Source organism: Colias philodice, chromosome 6 (assembly GCF_061535455.1).
Source record: "Colias philodice isolate Cphi_HAF_F1 chromosome 6, ilColPhil1 Martin Lab GWU primary, whole genome shotgun sequence".
In the NCBI taxonomy this organism is placed as follows: domain Eukaryota; kingdom Metazoa; phylum Arthropoda; class Insecta; order Lepidoptera; family Pieridae; genus Colias; species Colias philodice.
In genome coordinates, this window is record NC_143091.1 from 2,453,533 (window position 1) to 2,472,022 (window position 18,490).

General features: G+C 31.8%; 1 long non-coding RNA gene across 1 annotated transcript in view; it reads right to left on the reverse strand.

Moving 5' to 3' along the window:
- Positions 1 to 1,680: 1,680 nt before the first annotated feature.
- The window catches only part of LOC149487531 (uncharacterized), a 48,454-nt gene continuing 31,644 nt past the window's right edge, over positions 1,681 to 18,490 (reverse strand). Inside the window, exon 3 of the long non-coding RNA XR_016315723.1 lies at positions 1,681 to 1,818. This is a non-coding gene — a long non-coding RNA (uncharacterized LOC149487531). The remainder of the gene's footprint in view (positions 1,819 to 18,490) is intronic.

The window sequence follows — 18,490 nt, forward strand, 5'->3', positions numbered from 1 at the left end:
GTATAACCAGTACATTTTACAAAGTGTAATCACTTTGAAATTGTTTACTTATTAAAAAATAGCGTTATTTAAGTATAATATGTTTAGGGCTTAAATCTATACTAATATTATAAATGCGAAAGTAACTCTGTCTGTCTGTCTGTTACTCAATCTCGCCGAAACTACTGAACCAATTTTGATGAAATTTGGTATGGAGATATTTTGATACCCGAGATAGGACATAGGATAGGTTTTATCCCGGAAATCCTACGGGAACGGGTTTTTATTTGAAAACGCGGGCGAAGCCGCGGGCGCAAAGCTAGTATAGTATAAGTCTTCATTTCCGATGAGATAATGCAATTTTTAGAGCGAAATCCCACTAAGCTTATCAAAAAGATAATTCAAAGCCCTGTGATGGAGACATATGTCATCTATGTTATTAAAATTATGTTAAAGAGATTATATTATTATGTTGTTACAGCGTAGTTTAGTATTTTTTTTAAAGAAAGTTTTGAAAGAGATACAATATATAGATGATAGATATGTAAAGTTACTTCCCTATGTAAAGTTTTAAAGGTCTATGGAAATAAGGATAGTTATATATCACACAGGATCAATATACTTGTGATACATAGGTATCTTCAGATAAATAAATAATAAATAAATAAATATTATAGGACATTATTACACAAATCGACCTAGTCCCACAGTAAGCTCATTTAAGGCTTGTGTTGTGGGTACTAGGCGACGATAAATATATCGGTACCACGCTGATGTCTGAATATTATCGGTACCACGCTTTAATTTTTCTATTTTAAAAAGTATTGACCAACAACATTAATATTGTATTTTGCATAGTGATTAACATTTGTAAAAATACGTTTACCACTAAGCCAGGGAGATTTAAAATATAACGCAGTATCCTAATTGATATTCGATAGTGGAAATATTTCACGAGAATGAAAGTAGGTAGTGAAATACTTAAATAATGATAAATTAATTATTGAAATATAAAATCCATTGGGAACAAATTTAATTAATTGCCGTGATAATAAAACGATTATTCTATTTTTATTGTTATTTAAATTGTGAAATTGCACTCTATAAATACGATATTTTCGAAACCAAAATAATAATTTTACAATATGCATTCATTGTTTACATTAACGCGGCAAACGTTGTTCTGCCAGGACAACGAATATAGGTATACAAAATTATTAAATACCAGACCAGTAGGTATACAAAAAAAAAAATTGGTCAAGCCGTTTCGGTGGAGTTTAGTATTTAAAAGTGCAATTTAATTTATTTTGACTGTAGTGACATAACAACAGTTAGAGCGTTATTTAAAAAAATCGTTAATAATACAACAAAATTATAAAAGTAATTGAGATAATATTATGCATTAAAATTAAATATGTTAAAATAAAATTATTTTATGTTAAAATTAAGTATTATCTTTCACATCTTCACAGCTGTAAAAGTAAAATGACCTAACAATAAAACTGATAGAAATTGAAAGTAACGCAGAGCGGTATGTAAAGGAGAAAGATAGCAAGAAAAGGTAGCAAATTTATAAACAATAAAAAATAGAGCAATTGTTTTGTGCAAACTGCAAACTTAGAACATTGTAATTGTAATGAACAAGCGAAAGTTTTCAACTGAAATGCATTGTTCAATCGGGATCAAAGAAACAAGCAAATAGGTAGCAAAAACATAAAATTTATTGGTCTCATTCACTTTCACATTTCTATGGATCGTCTTCGGTAATTATGCAATGACAGGCTTTTGTTCCTGGTGCAGGTATAGGTACTTTTGTTTTCTTTGGGCGGTGTTTGTTTTCTGAAGAAAAAAATGTTTTTTTTATACTGTGTGTTATGTCATGTGGTGTAAGGTTGGAACGGTCTGTGAGAAATTATAAATATAGTAGGAGATAGTAGGTTTGTGTTTTTTTATTATTTGCAGTCATGTCACATTTGTGGTAGGTCTACGGTTTATACGGTGTGTTAATTATTAGTTAGGATTTTAAGATCTTACCTCATCAAATGTATGAAGTGGTCTAATTTCAATTTTTTAAATGTTTACAAACCTAGTTATTAGGTACTTATTAAGGTTTCTATTTTTATAGACTGATTTACGAATTAAAGTTATTATTTAAAAAAAAAGTGATTGTTTTTGTCTCATTACAAAAACTCTTGTCTTAAAATCCTAAATAGTTTCGATTGAAAGATTCATTGTTGGAAAACAAAGTACAAAAAAAAATCTGTAAACGAAATTGTCAATTCTACTAAATATAAAATAACGCCGCTCAAAATCAATCCGTCGGTACCCTTTACTAATTTAACGAACAATTCATATTTAAAAACCAAATAACACAATACAAAGGCATCGACAAGCAAACAAACTTTACGATCCGTTTATTGGCGCAAGAATATCGTTTATGAGCGTTTGTCCCAGCTTTTTAGTTAAAGTGACAACAGACGGACCCTTCGTATGTAAATAAGTTCAACGAAATGACGCTAAAAAGGACAAGGAAGCATGTGTCCAAACAATGTTTGGCAAATCTAATTTTTATGATGCAAACAAGGTACAGATGAATAGGGAATTTACAGCATCAATAATTATTGGAACAAAACTCCCCTTTGTTACAATCTTTTGTGTTCTCTGAATTTGTTTTGGCCATCACTTTTGCTTTCAATGTGTAATTTTTTTTCGGCTTTGTCCAAATGACAAACTCGATGATTGGCTTTTAAAAGATTTGCATAATTTGGTTTTATGCGTTTCGTTGTAGGACTTTAAATGTTGGCGACAAGAAATATCAATCAAAGAGACAAGAAGAAACATTTACAGTCTGAGCAGAATGGTGGACAAGGTACATATGGGCCTATATTACTTTAATGTGAACATGGACCGATTAGGTATGGTATTGATTAAGGTTTTTTTATTGACAAATTGAGGAAAATAAGAGATGCTAAAAATTGAAGGAGCCATAAAAAGGCAATAGCTAATTTCTCATTATAATTACCCGTAATAAGTTAATAAATGTAATTGCTTGTAGGAAGGTATGCAAAATAATTGAAAGGAAATAATAAAATGAAATTATGTGCGGAAATGATAGCAATCTTGAGGATAATTATACTTTAGAAAGATGAACGATGATAAAGCAAGTACAATGGAAGTACCTATATGCGTTTAGTGAAGGTCGTTTACAAACCGGAATACATTACACATTTTCATTGCACCAGGAATTGAAAAAAAATTTGCTCGTTTTAAAGTGAGGTAATGTTAAAGAAGTTTGAGTGTTTTATTTTATTTCATGAGCAATTTCAATTACGTATAGCACAGATATTCTTTAGGCCTTTAAATAGTATTAAGTGAATGCTGGTCTATAGGGTTTCTCGCAGTAGTTGAAGAAATGTAAACACATTTGATGTTCAAGATAAAGAAACCAAATAAATAAGATTAAGATACTAAATAAATAAAAAAATACTCAATACTACTGTGATATACTATTTCGGGAAGTTTGAGAACATAAATTGGGAGTTACACCTGTATCTTTATCAAGAAATATGAATAATATAATATGCAATCTATATAATATATATAAAACTCAAAGGTGACTGATATAGTGATCTATCAACGCACAGCCCACTAGACGTATCGGGCTGAAATTTGGCATGCAGGTAGATGTTAGGACGTAGGCATCCGCTAAGAAAGGATTTCCCGAAATTCTTGCGGGAATGGAAAAAACGGGGATGTACGTACAAAGTCGTGGGCGGAAGCTAGTGTTATATAAAGCCAATGCAAAAATATAACCAAACCAGACGAGTCCACAATCAAAACATTTGAGATGAACATTTTTTTCGATAAAACCTAATGATAGAAGCAAGGCGGATGCGGTCGAGGACGCTACACCAAAAAAAAGCGCGGCAAAAGTGAACGGGGCAAAATTAATGAATGCCGTGTCTATTGTTCAATTATCTATGTTTCATACATCTAAAGGTCGGATGAACAGAATCTAGCAACATGTTGCGTGATAGGTTTAAATGTTTGGCAGTGCATTTACAATTTACGACCATTGTACTTTGTAGGTAATTTTCTGAAGGATGCAGAGATAGAAATGATCTGTAATGAGGATTTAAATGGTGTTTATAGATATGAATGTGGACATTTCATTGGTAAAGCAGCAGGTCAGTACCGTACGTAGTTCTATTAGTTCTGCTGGGTACTGTGTAGTTTCATAAGAATTGGGTACTTTTGAAAGCTATTTCTGTCTCTGTTTATATTAATTCTATGTTCTTCTATGTAGGTAGATGAGGTATGAATCTTCGTTTGCTCCCAAAGGGAATATTTTGTCCATTTTGCCAAAATTGTCATTGATGTTGCAGACGTAATGGACGTAGAATGATATTTTGTGGCATATTATCACAGTATTACAATAATAATTTGGAAAATCCAAAAGTGCACGCCTCATAATTTTTTTTAATAATTATTTATTAATTATTATTTTTGTTTATTTAATAACAATTAAACCACATCGAATCAGACCCTAAAAAATGAAAGGGTTCTATTCCTGAGCATACTCAAGCGTAAGAGAAAAAAAAAAGACTCGATTAGTAAAGTATTTCGGTCGCTATCGTGTTAACAAGAAAATCCTCCGCACATACAGACACACGGACGTCCAAGACAGAACTTTTTTAAACTGTTTTTTAACTAGTTTAAATAACAAAAATGACATCAAAAATATCATGAATGTTAAAAATAGTGTTTTTTCTTAATATGTGTGTGTATGTATTATCTTACAAGTGCAATGTATGATACATAAAGACATTTTAAGTTTGAAAAATCAGATGTTTTGCGCGAAGTGACAGTAGTACCCACCTCAACGCTTCGCTTATGAGGCGTGCAATATTGTAATACTGTGATATTTCATATTATGCAAAGCTTAAAGAGACTATCCAACACAAACATAAACATTGATCTTGAACTAATAGTTTCTTAGATTCGTTGGTTCGAAATAACTTTTCAGCTTTGTAAGTATGTATAAAGAAAATGTATACTTATGATGCCATCATCTGGTTAAATTTGCAATTTTTCTGAAGGACTAGCGCCATCATATATACTAGATATACGCTGTAGGTCATTGAGGTCGAAAAATACTGTGAAGATAAATGAGTATAATATTTTTCGATGTTATATTTTATTTTCCTTTATGTAATGGCCAATGAGATGCAGAATGCATTCATTTTGAACCGTCTAGACCACATGTCATAGAAATATTTAATGCTCCTTCCTTGTACATATTAGAATAATTATAATTTGTTACTCATATCTTATGAATTGAATTTTTGTGTGCACTATTTGGGAGATAATGTTTTCTTAATATAATTTGATTAATTAGTATTTATTTTATATTTTCATTGATTGTTTTATGACCTCTGACTATAATTTCTGTTACTCAGCAGTTTGTATGTTAAAAATTATAATTTCTTTTTATTATTTTATTTTTCTGTCTAATGAATTTTTATTACCAAAGTTTTTGTTTACAGATTGCTACACCAATATTTGCAGTCTGCAACTACCCACACTGCCATTAATCTTAATGATACCTTATCTACGACCTGCCTTGCGGCTTCTACTTCAAATAATACTATAATGTTACCATCCATACCCATTTCATTTTCAATTCTAACGTCATACATTTGAAGTTCAATGTCGATTGAAATACCAGAATACAATAAAAATTCAAGAGTACGTATAATCAGAGGTACGTGACATTCGCTAGTACACGTACTGCCGTGTAACATTACAATACTATCGCTCCTTTATGATACAGTCCGAAATCTGAAACATACATAGATGCTTTATTAAAATTGTATCTTACCACCCATTCATAAGAATAAAAATTGCATGCACAATTAAATGCACATACAACGTTGTGAATTAGTGAAATGTGTGCACTGCCTCACGTTAGGACCTTGGTAGGGAAGTGAAAAAGCATCATCTAGTTTTACACGCTTCGCTATTACTTACCTTATTCTGTAGGGCATAGCTGCTGGTTTTCATTAAAAGTAATTTAGTTCTTGGACCATTATGGGTATGGAGATTGTTTTAGAACCTTGACTGAAGTGGGACGTTACTCAGTTACCACAGAGGGCCTAACTGCAGAACAGAAGGTGTTTGTGGCGTAATCTTTCGAGGCTTTGTTACCATGCAAGCGGTTCATTGAGAACATCAAATATTGTACATCTCGGATATTTCAAAGGCTGTTTTAAGTAAAGATTTTCTAGGGATATCTATCATGTATAAATAGAGAACAAAATAGGTTGAAGTAATTGCAAAAATTTATGCATGTTCACGTAAAACTAGTTAGCTGATTTAGATATATTTGGTAGGTATACAAATTAAATATGGTATGTGAAAATATGGATTCAGCAGACTACAGACAGCAGCAGCAAAGCCTTGAGAAGAATTATTAGATACTACTTCTGATATCCTTGTATTGTAAAATTAAAAATTTGTGTGCAATAAAGAATATATAACTATAACTATAACTATACTAGTGGGCCGCCCCGGCTTCGCCCGTGGTACATATTTCGCAATAAAAGGTAGCCTATGTCCTTTCTCAGGTATCAAAATATCTACATACCAAATTTCATGCAAATTGGTTCAGTAGTTTAGGCGTGATCGAGTAACAGACAGACAGACAGAGTTACTTTCGCATTTATAATATTATTATGGATATGCAGTACGCAGTTATTAATTATGCAGTATGCAGTTATTAATTATAAATTAAATATTAAAGAAACAATACCCTTATTTACTTTACTCTTATAAAGCGATAAACTACTATTAAATTTGATGAGACTTAGGTATAAAGTTCTTACATAGTTACCATTATCTGGGATGATGAAGCTTTCCATTTATAAAAAAATGCTTCAGTATTTCAGAGTCCCGACTACAAATAAACAAACAACTTATCTTTCATTTAAGCGGATCCGATGCCGTAGATATGATCTACGCATTAATTGCCAATGTTAAATTACACTCAAGTGTAGACAGCTATAAAAAACTATTTATAGTCATATGAGAGACAGTTCAACATATATAATATGGGAAGGGAAGTATATCAAAAGTTTATTACCGACTCACGGCTAACGCAAAAAATTTGGCAGACAACCTTACATCGACATGCAAAAACATTTAGATATGCGTAACGCCTTGTTGTCTAGCTTTGTAAGATATCAGATTTAAAATAATAATATAGCCTGTATGAACACTTATTGTGTCGTGATTTAATGTTTATAACTAGATTGAATGATATATTGCTTGCTAGCTAGTACCTGTGGTGTTACTTGCTTTAAATTTAAGAGGTATGAGACGCAGTTGAAGTGTGAATTTAAGCAATAGGTATATAGGCATTACTCACAAACATTGTGTATAATTATTATTAGTGCGAAGTTCATTGTTGATTGTGTGTTATAAATAACGTTTCCTATAAAATCAACTTTGGAACAAATGAATATTTTTTATGTAGGTAATAGGTATAGGTCGCGTGATGGCAAGCTATCACCACTATCAACGAACCAGAAATACCTATATTTCAGGGGGATAAATAAGGCTTCTGGGTGGGATAAAGGAAACGAAGAGGAAAAGGAACTTAAAAAGATGGTTATATGGAAGGTACTCCTTTCTGACACTCATTTTCCAATAGGTCAGAAGTCTTTTGAGGAAGGTCATGATGAATACTTAAACGTGTGGTTGATTAAAATCTAAATGAACATCTTATTGTTGCCTTCATTTATAAATAATTGTAGTTGCTTAATGGAAACATTTAAAAACTTTAACTTAGGTTACATTTGTAGTAAATTCATTCTAATACTAATGCATCTGTCGCCCGGGGTCATATTCATTTAACGTTTTATTTAGACTTAACCTTGCTAAATCTAGGCTTTCTTTATTGGGTTAATTTTGAGACGAGTCTCTTCTAGTAGTGTTGTATTCAGTACTATATTCTTTATATTTAGGCCAGTAGTCTAAACAATAAAAGGAGGATTTTTCAGGTCTTTGTGTATCAGGAGGATTTTTAGGTAGGTAGTCAGACAGCCAATCTTTGCTGGAGAACTGCAATGTAGGTTTATAACAGACACTAATTTTCTAAATCTTACGACTGTCTGAAATTTTAAACAGACCAAAATAAAACATACTTCTTCATTTTAACATTTAAATAAAACACAAAATTACATGAAAAATTGCACATAATATCAAAAGAAGCGAGATCGAGTGCAACAGACCAGAACAGTGGATCAAAACAAAAGATCCGCGTTTCATTAACATACGACTACCTGCCGAAATTTCTTCGCCCACGCTCTTAATAGTTGTGGCCTCCCTGTTAGCGTTTAGGTATATTTAGCGATAGCGATTTACAGTTATTTAGCGATAAATCTTCTGTTTGTTACAATGTTTAGATTAAGTCTCAATTTGTAATTTATCTAGAGCAATAAAGCAAGAATAAATATGAACATTTCTTATAATAAAGTCACGATACAAACATGTATTCGTCAAAATTTTCATCGTAATGGGTAAATCATTTTATATGTATCATTGGTATACAGAAGGAGAACTATTTTTAACGCAAGTTATTGTTTTAGGTAATGCTTTTGTATTCATGTATCTCAGTCGACATAATTATTGTACTTAAATTGTTGTAGGATGACATAAGACTACCTACTTCTTGAATGATACTTAACGTACTAAGTGTGCACATATTTTAAGTTCAAAGTGTGTAGAAAATTGTTCTTCCTACTCTTATTAAAATGTAATGAACATTGTTAAATGTCAAAATTGTAATTTAGAGAATCAATGTCGCTTTATCGCTTGTATTATTGTTCTTTTAATATCAATTACTGTATGCTATCCCGCTGGCAGTGAAGCCAATAACGAAGTTTGAAAAGTGTGGGCTGAAGCAATTGTCCAGCCGACATTCGAGCTCACACATAAAATAACAAAGTCCTAAATCAACCTTGAAAACAATATACATAGAACCATGTAGCTGTAAGGCGCGGCAATGTCATAGGATAGTTTTTGCGGTCGCCCACGCATTATGAAGAATTTGACTTATCCACGAAGGTCGGGCATGCATTGTCTTTTTGTATATATTTATTGTCATATTGACCCTTTTGCGGTAATAGAGATTTTGTTTATACCCTCATTGGTGTTTCCAAGTATGGTGATTACTTAAATTGCTTTGGCAATTTTAACATATATATGCCTTTCGAAGCGCGTATATATTTTTTTCAAAATGTATGAATTTTTGTCATGAGAAACAGAGTTCTGCAATATTAGAATGGAAGATCAAAATTTATTGACTGCGAGCCAGTTATGAAATTAATGCTTCTAATTAAGATGGACCAGAGAGTTCTTTGTTATTAGATGCTGCTAAATTATTGTATTAATTTTAAAGAAAAACGCTAAATAGTAAGAACTAAGAACCAATAGAAGAAGCAAATCTAATCCAAAAATATGTAAAACTACGTCATTTCTTCCTCTAATAAATTAATCAAGATATGGATAGAGCAGTATAAATTATTGTCTATCGTGCTCTACATAATATTTTAATCTTAAATTTTAAGAATTTTTCTATATTGTAACCCAAATATTTACAAAAACATTACGATTCAATTACCTCACCCAAACAGGCCCTTTATATCAATTGACTATTTCAAAACGTATACATTGAATAGTACACAATTCTAGCAAGTATTTAGAGATATAACACAAAAGACTGTAAATCTTTTTGACCTTCCTTTGGTACAGGGCGGATACGCTAATGTATGTGTGCGTGCGAAAACATAAAAAATGGCGGACATAAAAACAATCGCAAATTGAAATGGGATAACATTATAATAGCGAAACTGTTCATTCATTCATTGCTTGTTTTGATGTGGAATTATGTTTTTTGTTGGTGGTTTTAGATGCTAAAGTTCAAATGAATAGCAAATAATGTTTGAATTACTCTAAAACAGTTGCATGACTCAAAAATAGGGCACGGATTAACTATAATATGGCCTGCTATTGAAAACTTCATGAAGACATGATCCATCGTTCTATGAAATGCCTTTAAAATTTTAAGTATTTTATTAAAGTGAAACTTTTATTACATCGTCTCAAACTTTTTGGTCTGTGTAGCGCATGTCGCGTGTATCGCGGCTGCCGAGTAGGTAAGTATAATTATTATATGTATACCTAAGTACTTTCATTTCCATATTTTGAGACCTCAAGCAGACACTCCGTTTATTTAATTAGATGATCTTCTAGAATGTTATGCAAATGTCATTATTTATTTCAGCCAAAACATTCAGCAAAAAGCACCAATATTTATATGAAGTACCTAATAGCAGCGTAGGAACAAAACATCAATTTTAAATGTATTTAAAGATACAGTTTTAACTAAAAGGTAACTGTATCTTTACTTTTTAGTCCAGTTCGATATAATATTATAAAACTCTATCAGGCATATAAAATATACTCATTCCTTTTATTAAGTACCACAAAAGACGTTCATTTGTTTTGTACATAAACATTTGTAAACCAGAAGGAATATACTCCAGCCCTATTTAATGCAGCTTATTTCAAGCTTTCCCTTACAATTTGCGATTACGTATTTTTAAATATAAATTCATCTTGCTCTTGATATAATTTCGATAGACGTTAGTTTCCTTGTCACATGAAGACTTCACACGAAGCTGGCCTTGTGCATGGAGCGACGTAATGATTCGTTATTGTAGGAACGTCGGAATGCCACTATCAATCGTGTTCTCTGTATGATGATGCATGTTTCTGCTTTTTAATTTGAGAAATGAAGAATGTCCTAGTTGGTGAAAGGATAGCGGAACGTTCTCTTGATCAGGACTTTTCTCTAGCAAGAAAAGTTTTTATCACTTACCAGTTACCTGTAAAAGTTAGGAAAGAAAAATAAATTTTCTTCAGTTTCATTTAAATGTAATTTAAAAGAATACTTGTGTAACAAACGTTTGTCAAAACATTATCTTCTACCAATTTAAGAGTCACTAATCAAAATATTTCGAAACTCCAAATAAAAATGAACGATTCACTAATATTTTTTTTAATTTAAATAAAAAAATACTCTAGTCATAATCACGAGCATATAAACTTATCGAATCTTCTCAATCTAAAGTATAATTAATAACAAAACTAACCTTGTAACATTGCATATGATCATGAATGTACGTAGCAATCAGCCTGATCGACAGGATAATTAAGAATTGTTTAGATTCTGCCTGCGAATTAAGTGAACATTAAGATAATCTCAAATTGGTAAAGACACTCCAAGGTCTGGTTACAAGAGGTAAGGATGCGCTGGGAAAGGACGGAACGTACATTGATTGATGCAAACTGGTTGAGCGGTTTTCGCTTATTATAGTGAGTAGTATTTGCGACGTTAAATATTATAGAATAAACTTTTTTTAATATGCTTTTTTTTTAAAGACTACTATAATGAAGATTTAAAAAAAGCTCAATCGTGCTGAAGTGAAAAAGATAAATTTGAGAAAAGACCGACGTGTGTGCCAAGTACACGTGTCGGAAGTGAAACTTCTTTAGCTAGTTTCAAAGGTACAAAAATCGTTGCTTTACTCCATGATGCGTATTGCCGTGACGCGACCTTGACTTTCACTTCGAAAAGGTTCTATTTATGATGCTTCGTCTAATGATATAAATTATAAGTACAGCCTTTTGTATAGTTTTAATGAACTACATAATATTTCAGCTCAACAACTAATATATGGCACGTTCAAGAGATTGTGGCATTTTAAAACTGAATGCATGCTTAAACTTTAATCACATATCCTATTATAGATATCTATCTGTATAATATCACAGTATTTTGTGACACATATTCAAATTAACTCTTTGATTGATTGACATAATATAGATATAAATCAATTTTTGTGTGTTTGTCTCGCAAAACCTCAAAAACAACTGGATATAGGTATGTGATTGTCTTTTAAACTGTTCTTTATTTTTTGTACGAGGATGTTACGTAAAAAGTAATAAAAAATCAATGTATGAACTACATCCATGACCCAATGCAATTCTACGTTACATATCACCGTCACCGAAAAATTGTAAACAAAGTTAGATTATAATTATTACTAGCTTTCCGCCCGCGTTTTCAGAGAAAAGCCCGTTCCCGTAGGATTTCCAGGATAAAACCTATCCTATGTCCTTTCTCGGGTATCAAAATATATCTATACCAAATTTCATGCAAATTGGTTCAGTAGTTCAGGCGTGATTGAGTAACAGACAGACAGACAGAGTTACTTTCGCATTTATAATATTAGTATGGATTGTATGAGATTGTAATGTATAGAAAAATTGTTTATTTTATTATCTAGGCTAAATAGATATTATTCCTAGATATAAATAAAAGTGAAAATGATTTTTTATAAAGAAATTAAGCTTCAATATAATAATTATATAAATTTAATGATCGTCCTTACATCTTGTATTTAAATGAAGCTGTAAGCAATAATATCTAACTGCTTGAATCCGGTCGTAATAATACATCTTATGAGGTTTTTAATTGAGAAATACACACACAATTTTCGATGTAGGTAATTCAATTATTTTCAGAGATTCATTTAAAAGTATAATTATCTCGGAATAAGATCTTTATTAAGTCAATTATTTCGTTAAATGCGCCTTGTGAGATTTGATGGGAATTGTTTTTTTAACTATTATTATGATATTTAATTATCTGTCCATGAACTTATTTATAGGTAAGTATATTAAGTTTTTCATTGTATTGAATCAAAGCAATTTGTCGCAAATTAAAATTCATAGTCAAAATTATTGACGCACTTGATAACCTTTCAGTCTTTGAAATATTCCTTTCAAATTGTTTTTTGCATATGATTTATGAATCCCAAAGAACTTTGCTGTTTATTTTCTTTATATTTCAAACAACACCAAACAACAGAGGGTGTATCTGCAGACTATACCTATGGAGAATTGGATATAAACCTGAAATAAACTGCAATTATCGTTTTAGAATAAATTATTTATCATGATAACATACAGCGAGAAAAACGGCACGCTATTAAAAAACAAAACAGTATCTACCTGCAATCATACCTCCATCAACTAATGATAGAAAAAACCCTTGACATTTCACAAAAGCATCTCGACCTCGGTTGTACCTAAACAGATATATTTACCATCTAAGAGAAGTCATCACCGTATTTACTATGAACAATTAACGTTCCAACGCTAGCGAATGAAGAAGGACGCGCTCGACGGCTGAATTGATGGCCGGTGGTTGTTTTACAAATTGGCCGGGTAATACTTTGTTGGCGGCCTTGGTCGCAATTGACATTCCATGCCCTTTTCTTCCACCTTGCTCATGTCTTCTTGAACGGTGATTGCATACGTGAGACGTTATTAATATGCCACGCTTCCCTGCTGGCCAAGGTCGCGTCTATGTGCGAACCTTTATTTTTGCATGCTAGAACACCTTCAACCTTATGTGGTTGTGCTAAAATTTGTTTTGGCCTGTCCGTGTTGATAGTATTTGGTACGTGATCAGATTTTCTAGATAGCAGTGGCATCTGTTGTCCGAAATGGTGTGGGCTTAGCGGTGTTTAGCCGTATCCTAGACACGATTGATAGATAATTAAAATTAACACTCTGACTGTACAAATCGTGAATTAAGTTTGGAAGGATTTTGTGATTGGTTATACTTTAAGCTTAATTTAATTTAATCTAAATAATTAGCATACTCAAAAACATTAATGTCGTGGATTTTAAGGAAATGTACATCTTTTCTTTTAGGGCCGGCGTGGATATGACGCATGTTGTATTTAATAGAAAAAATAGGTTATCACTTTACTAGCAGCTTGTGATAAATAGTAATTTCCTATTAACTTAATAATAGTTTCTGTATATACATACTATTTTTTATTTACTTCAATTATATGCTTCTTAAACACCTATAAATAGAAATAATAAATTACAATTTGTATTGTTTTTATTTTTAAATTATAGAAAAATGTATTGAGAATATGATATATCTCATATCTCAATGTAAATTAAACGCTTGTCCAATTATAATACTTATATCTTTTTGGACAGGAAATTAATGTTGACTTGTTATTTTAATGTTACGCTGTCAAACATTATAATACAAAAATAAGCGTATCGATTGATTTTAATAAAAATTTTAACAAAAATAGCAATGTCTTAATGTTAATAAAAATTTTAACAAAAATAGCAATGCCTATTATAGACATTGCTATTTTTAATGTCTATAGACATTGCTATTTTTAACTAACCATGATATTATGTATAGATTTGGTTATTTATTTGTGAGTTACGAAGCTTTTTAAACTTTGTTTGAAGAGAACACTTGGTATTATGTAATTAGTAATTATTGGTACATTTTGATCCGGACCTGTTAAATTTATAAACGATAAAATTTAATAACATTGTGCCTTTATGTTCATCACTGTTTAAATTTTATTTCAGTAGAATACTTAATGGTTATTTCTGAAATAGTTTATTTTATATGGAAGTTATTTATTTGTGAAGAGCTTAAATATAAACAACTTGGTCTATATTTTGTATACAAAGTAGGTATTATACTATGATAATTATTAAAATATAAATCATAATACTGTATACCTACATATTTTATTTATTCACGATATAATATGGACAGGAACAGGCTTTCTAATGCACCAATCAACTATCATGTGGTTTTGTATGCACTTTTTTGCAAGAAAGGGCGGTGGTATTTATCTCCATTGAACAAGGCCTTATATCCAACTATGAAGAATTAATTTTAGACTCTATCTGTATACAATAAGGTTGTTTATGCCATATAACGGTCGTTGATTTTATCGCAAAACTAAGATTCGTGGCGGAGCGTAAAAGGAAGGGTCATAATTATTGTAAATACATAATGTATGAAGATTGAACATAATTCATATAATACAAATGTTCATTTAGATAAGACTGTGTACTATGAAATGCATTATTTATTAATGTATGCAGTTATATTATTTTTAATTGGCTATATCTGCAGCTTTGATAATTGTTCTATTGTTTATAATATCAGTATATTTAAATCCCATCAAAAACATCCTGTAAAAAACCCAAGTCTCGCAGCTCAGTCTTTCTACCGTCAAAAGTTGTGAGATCCATGTAATACCAAGTCGGTTAATCTATTTAGTGTCTACTTGAAGGACCTTCTGTCTTAAGTTATTACATAAGTTATTATCATGCCAATATTAAAAATATTTAACGTTTTAAACAAATAGATCGACTTGGACATCGCTTGATTTGATTATTAGTATGTATCACACTACACAGCACGACGGGCCAGCGACCAACAGGAACGAGAGTTTCAATCGCGTGAGGCGCGAGAGACTAAAGAATCTAATATAATATTGTAATATTCATTTTGTTTTCATGCGATGTCCAAGTCGATCTAATTGTTTAAAACATTAAATATTTTTAATATTGGCATGATAATAACTTATGTAATAACTTAAGACAGAAGGTCCTTCAAGTAGACACTAAATAGATTAACCGACTTGGTATTACATGGATCTCACAACTTTTGACGGTAGAAAGACTGAGCTGCGAGACTTGGGTTTTTTACAGGATGTTTTTGATGGGATCTCACTTCTTTTTGTAGAGCCTTTCTTTTTGATACCACCACCAACCACCAACTGCATAAATAACTTTGTAATCCCATATATTTATATGGGATTACAAAGTTATTGATGCAGTTGGTGTATTTGGAAAACTGGACCGAAATTACAAAATATTTAAGTTTTCCCATGATTAAGACACTAAACTCTATATGTATTCCAAATATGAAGCTTCTAAGTCTGCTAGAAGTGCCTTGGACTTTTGATGATCGGTGAGTCAGTGAGTGACAAAATTTAGAAACTTTAACAAGTTGTCATTCTTAAACTACTGGTTCAAATTGACTGAAATTTTAAATATTCCGTGTTTATACAATGCCGGATTAGTTACTGAAGATTCAGGTTTCTTGCTTTATCCACAACCGAATTATAGGGGGTCGAAAAAGGCCCGAATTGCTTCGAGAAAAGGATGGTACGGCCGTGCCGCTTTTTTTTTGCTCGACTTGGCGGGGGCACTGCCGTGCCCCCAGATTAATTATTTAAATTACGCAACGTTATCGCAACGTTCTATATTATTTTATAGACATAGGAAATCCATACTAATATTATAAATGCGAAAGTAACTCTGTCTGTCTGTCTGTTACTCAATCACACCTAAACTACTGAACCAATTTGCATGAAATTTGGTATGGAGATATTTTGATACCCGAGAAAGGACATAGGCTACCTTTTATTGCGAAATATGTACCACGGGCGAAGCCGGGGCGGACCTCTAGTATAATATAAATTGATTGACCAAACAAAAGGTGAGCTTAGAAGTTAATTTTAATATTAAATAAGATTTCAATCTATTTTTAACTGAATCAATAATTTTTTAAAGTAAAAACTCCGACGTGTACAGTTTTACCAATTTATAGGTAACTAAAATATATCTAAGCCGATTTTTTTATATTATTTGCAGCTCTTATATTTTCAAAAGATATTAGGTCTAAGTCTGTTAATTAGCAAAAAACGCCAGTCAAATAATTTTGTTTTAACACAATGATTTCCAAAACTATGTAAATGTTGAAAATCTGAGATGCAATCTATTGTTTTTTGTTTGTAAATTGCAACAAGAATATTTCAAAGGAATAAAATAGAAATAAATAAATTGTGTGAACACGTAAGATTTATGTAATTAGATAGAAAATTTAATATTTTATCAAACGGGTAAGTCGAAATAAAATTTGCCTTTGATATTTAGGTAAGTTAAAAATAATAAATGACTGATAATATATGATGCTTCAAAGAAATGATGTTTGAGATCATGAATTAGGGCATTTTCACTTTATTACAATACTAGCTACCGCCCGCGGCTTCACACGCGTTTTCAAAGAATAACCGTTCCCGTGGGATTTCCGGGGTAAAACCTCCTTCCTTGTTAATCCAAGTTGTAACCCTGTATAATATGTATGCTAAATTACACTGTAATCGGTTCAGTAGTATTTGCGTGAAAGAGTAGGTACCAAACATACATACCTACACACATATGTATCCATCCTCACAAACTTTCGCACTAAAATATTAGTAGGATAGGATCTACAAGGTTCATGATTGAAACAAATTTAAATAACAATATAGATGTTAGTTTAATTTCAAGAACAGCATCCACTACCGCATTAAATAAACATTAGATCATAATAGTTTTTCATCAATTCTAAAAGGTAAGTCGTAATTCGAGTATGATGTGAATCATACTAATGGACTCCTGTCAATTGCTTATTAATATATCTTTATTAATTTAATGTTTTAATACAACCCTGTATTATTAAAAACATGGCGTCATAATTTGATTTAAATCTCTGTATGCGCTAAATTTTGAATCAGCTTTGGGAAAAACAAAAATAATTACTTACCATTATTATAATAATATTTCTGTGCATGTAATCTTAAAAATAAAATACTCGAAAAATAAGTTCGTTCTGAAAGAACTAAATCTTTTATGAAGTTCTCTGTAGCAATCTAACAAACGGGTTCTATACATTCACCCATGGTACCCTAAAACCGATGTAACCCAATTTTGTAGCAGAATACATTTATGTTAATGAAATGTAAAGAAGATTATTAAATTATTCTAGATTTGGCTTTGCAACTAAATCACAATGGCTGGCCTTGTGCACTAACTTTGTTCGCGTGTCGTGTGGCATACGTAATGTAAGCGCTTTCCTCTAAATAGTTATTTTTAAAATGTCAATAGACGGGTCCACACAGTGAGCAGCCTCGCGAATCAAAGCTGAAACAGCTTGGTCTGTGTGCGTGTTTTCCTCGGCCGAGCCACGTCCATATACTTAACATTATTCAAGCTACACCGTGAAGGGGCCGGGCCGTGCCGGAGCCGGGAAACAAATGAAACAATATCTATCGACATTTCAACGCCAGCGGTGCCCCGTCCGGGCACCAGGCGAGCCATTTCATACAAAAAGTGTGCATATAATAGTGTTTGATCGCACCCCGGTCGCGATACGGTGTAGTAATCTTGCTCAAAGTGGGCTGCCTCGCGCGGAAAATGCTTCAAACTCAAACATTTATTTATTCAATTAGACTTCTTCTATACGCAGTTTTGAATCGTCGTAACTTTTAACATTTACCACCAATTCGAAAAGCTTCGCGAGGATGCTCGTTCTGTGTAGACTCGAGGTCTTTTGGAAATTTAGTGATCTGTGTTCAAGATCATGTTTAAAAGGCTCTAATTGAGACATATTTCCCGTTTGGTTCTTCTTTTTATTGACCTTTAATAAATCTCTGTCACATCGTGATTACTTTCTGACAAATTATATAATTTTGTATGTTAATTAATGTATTTA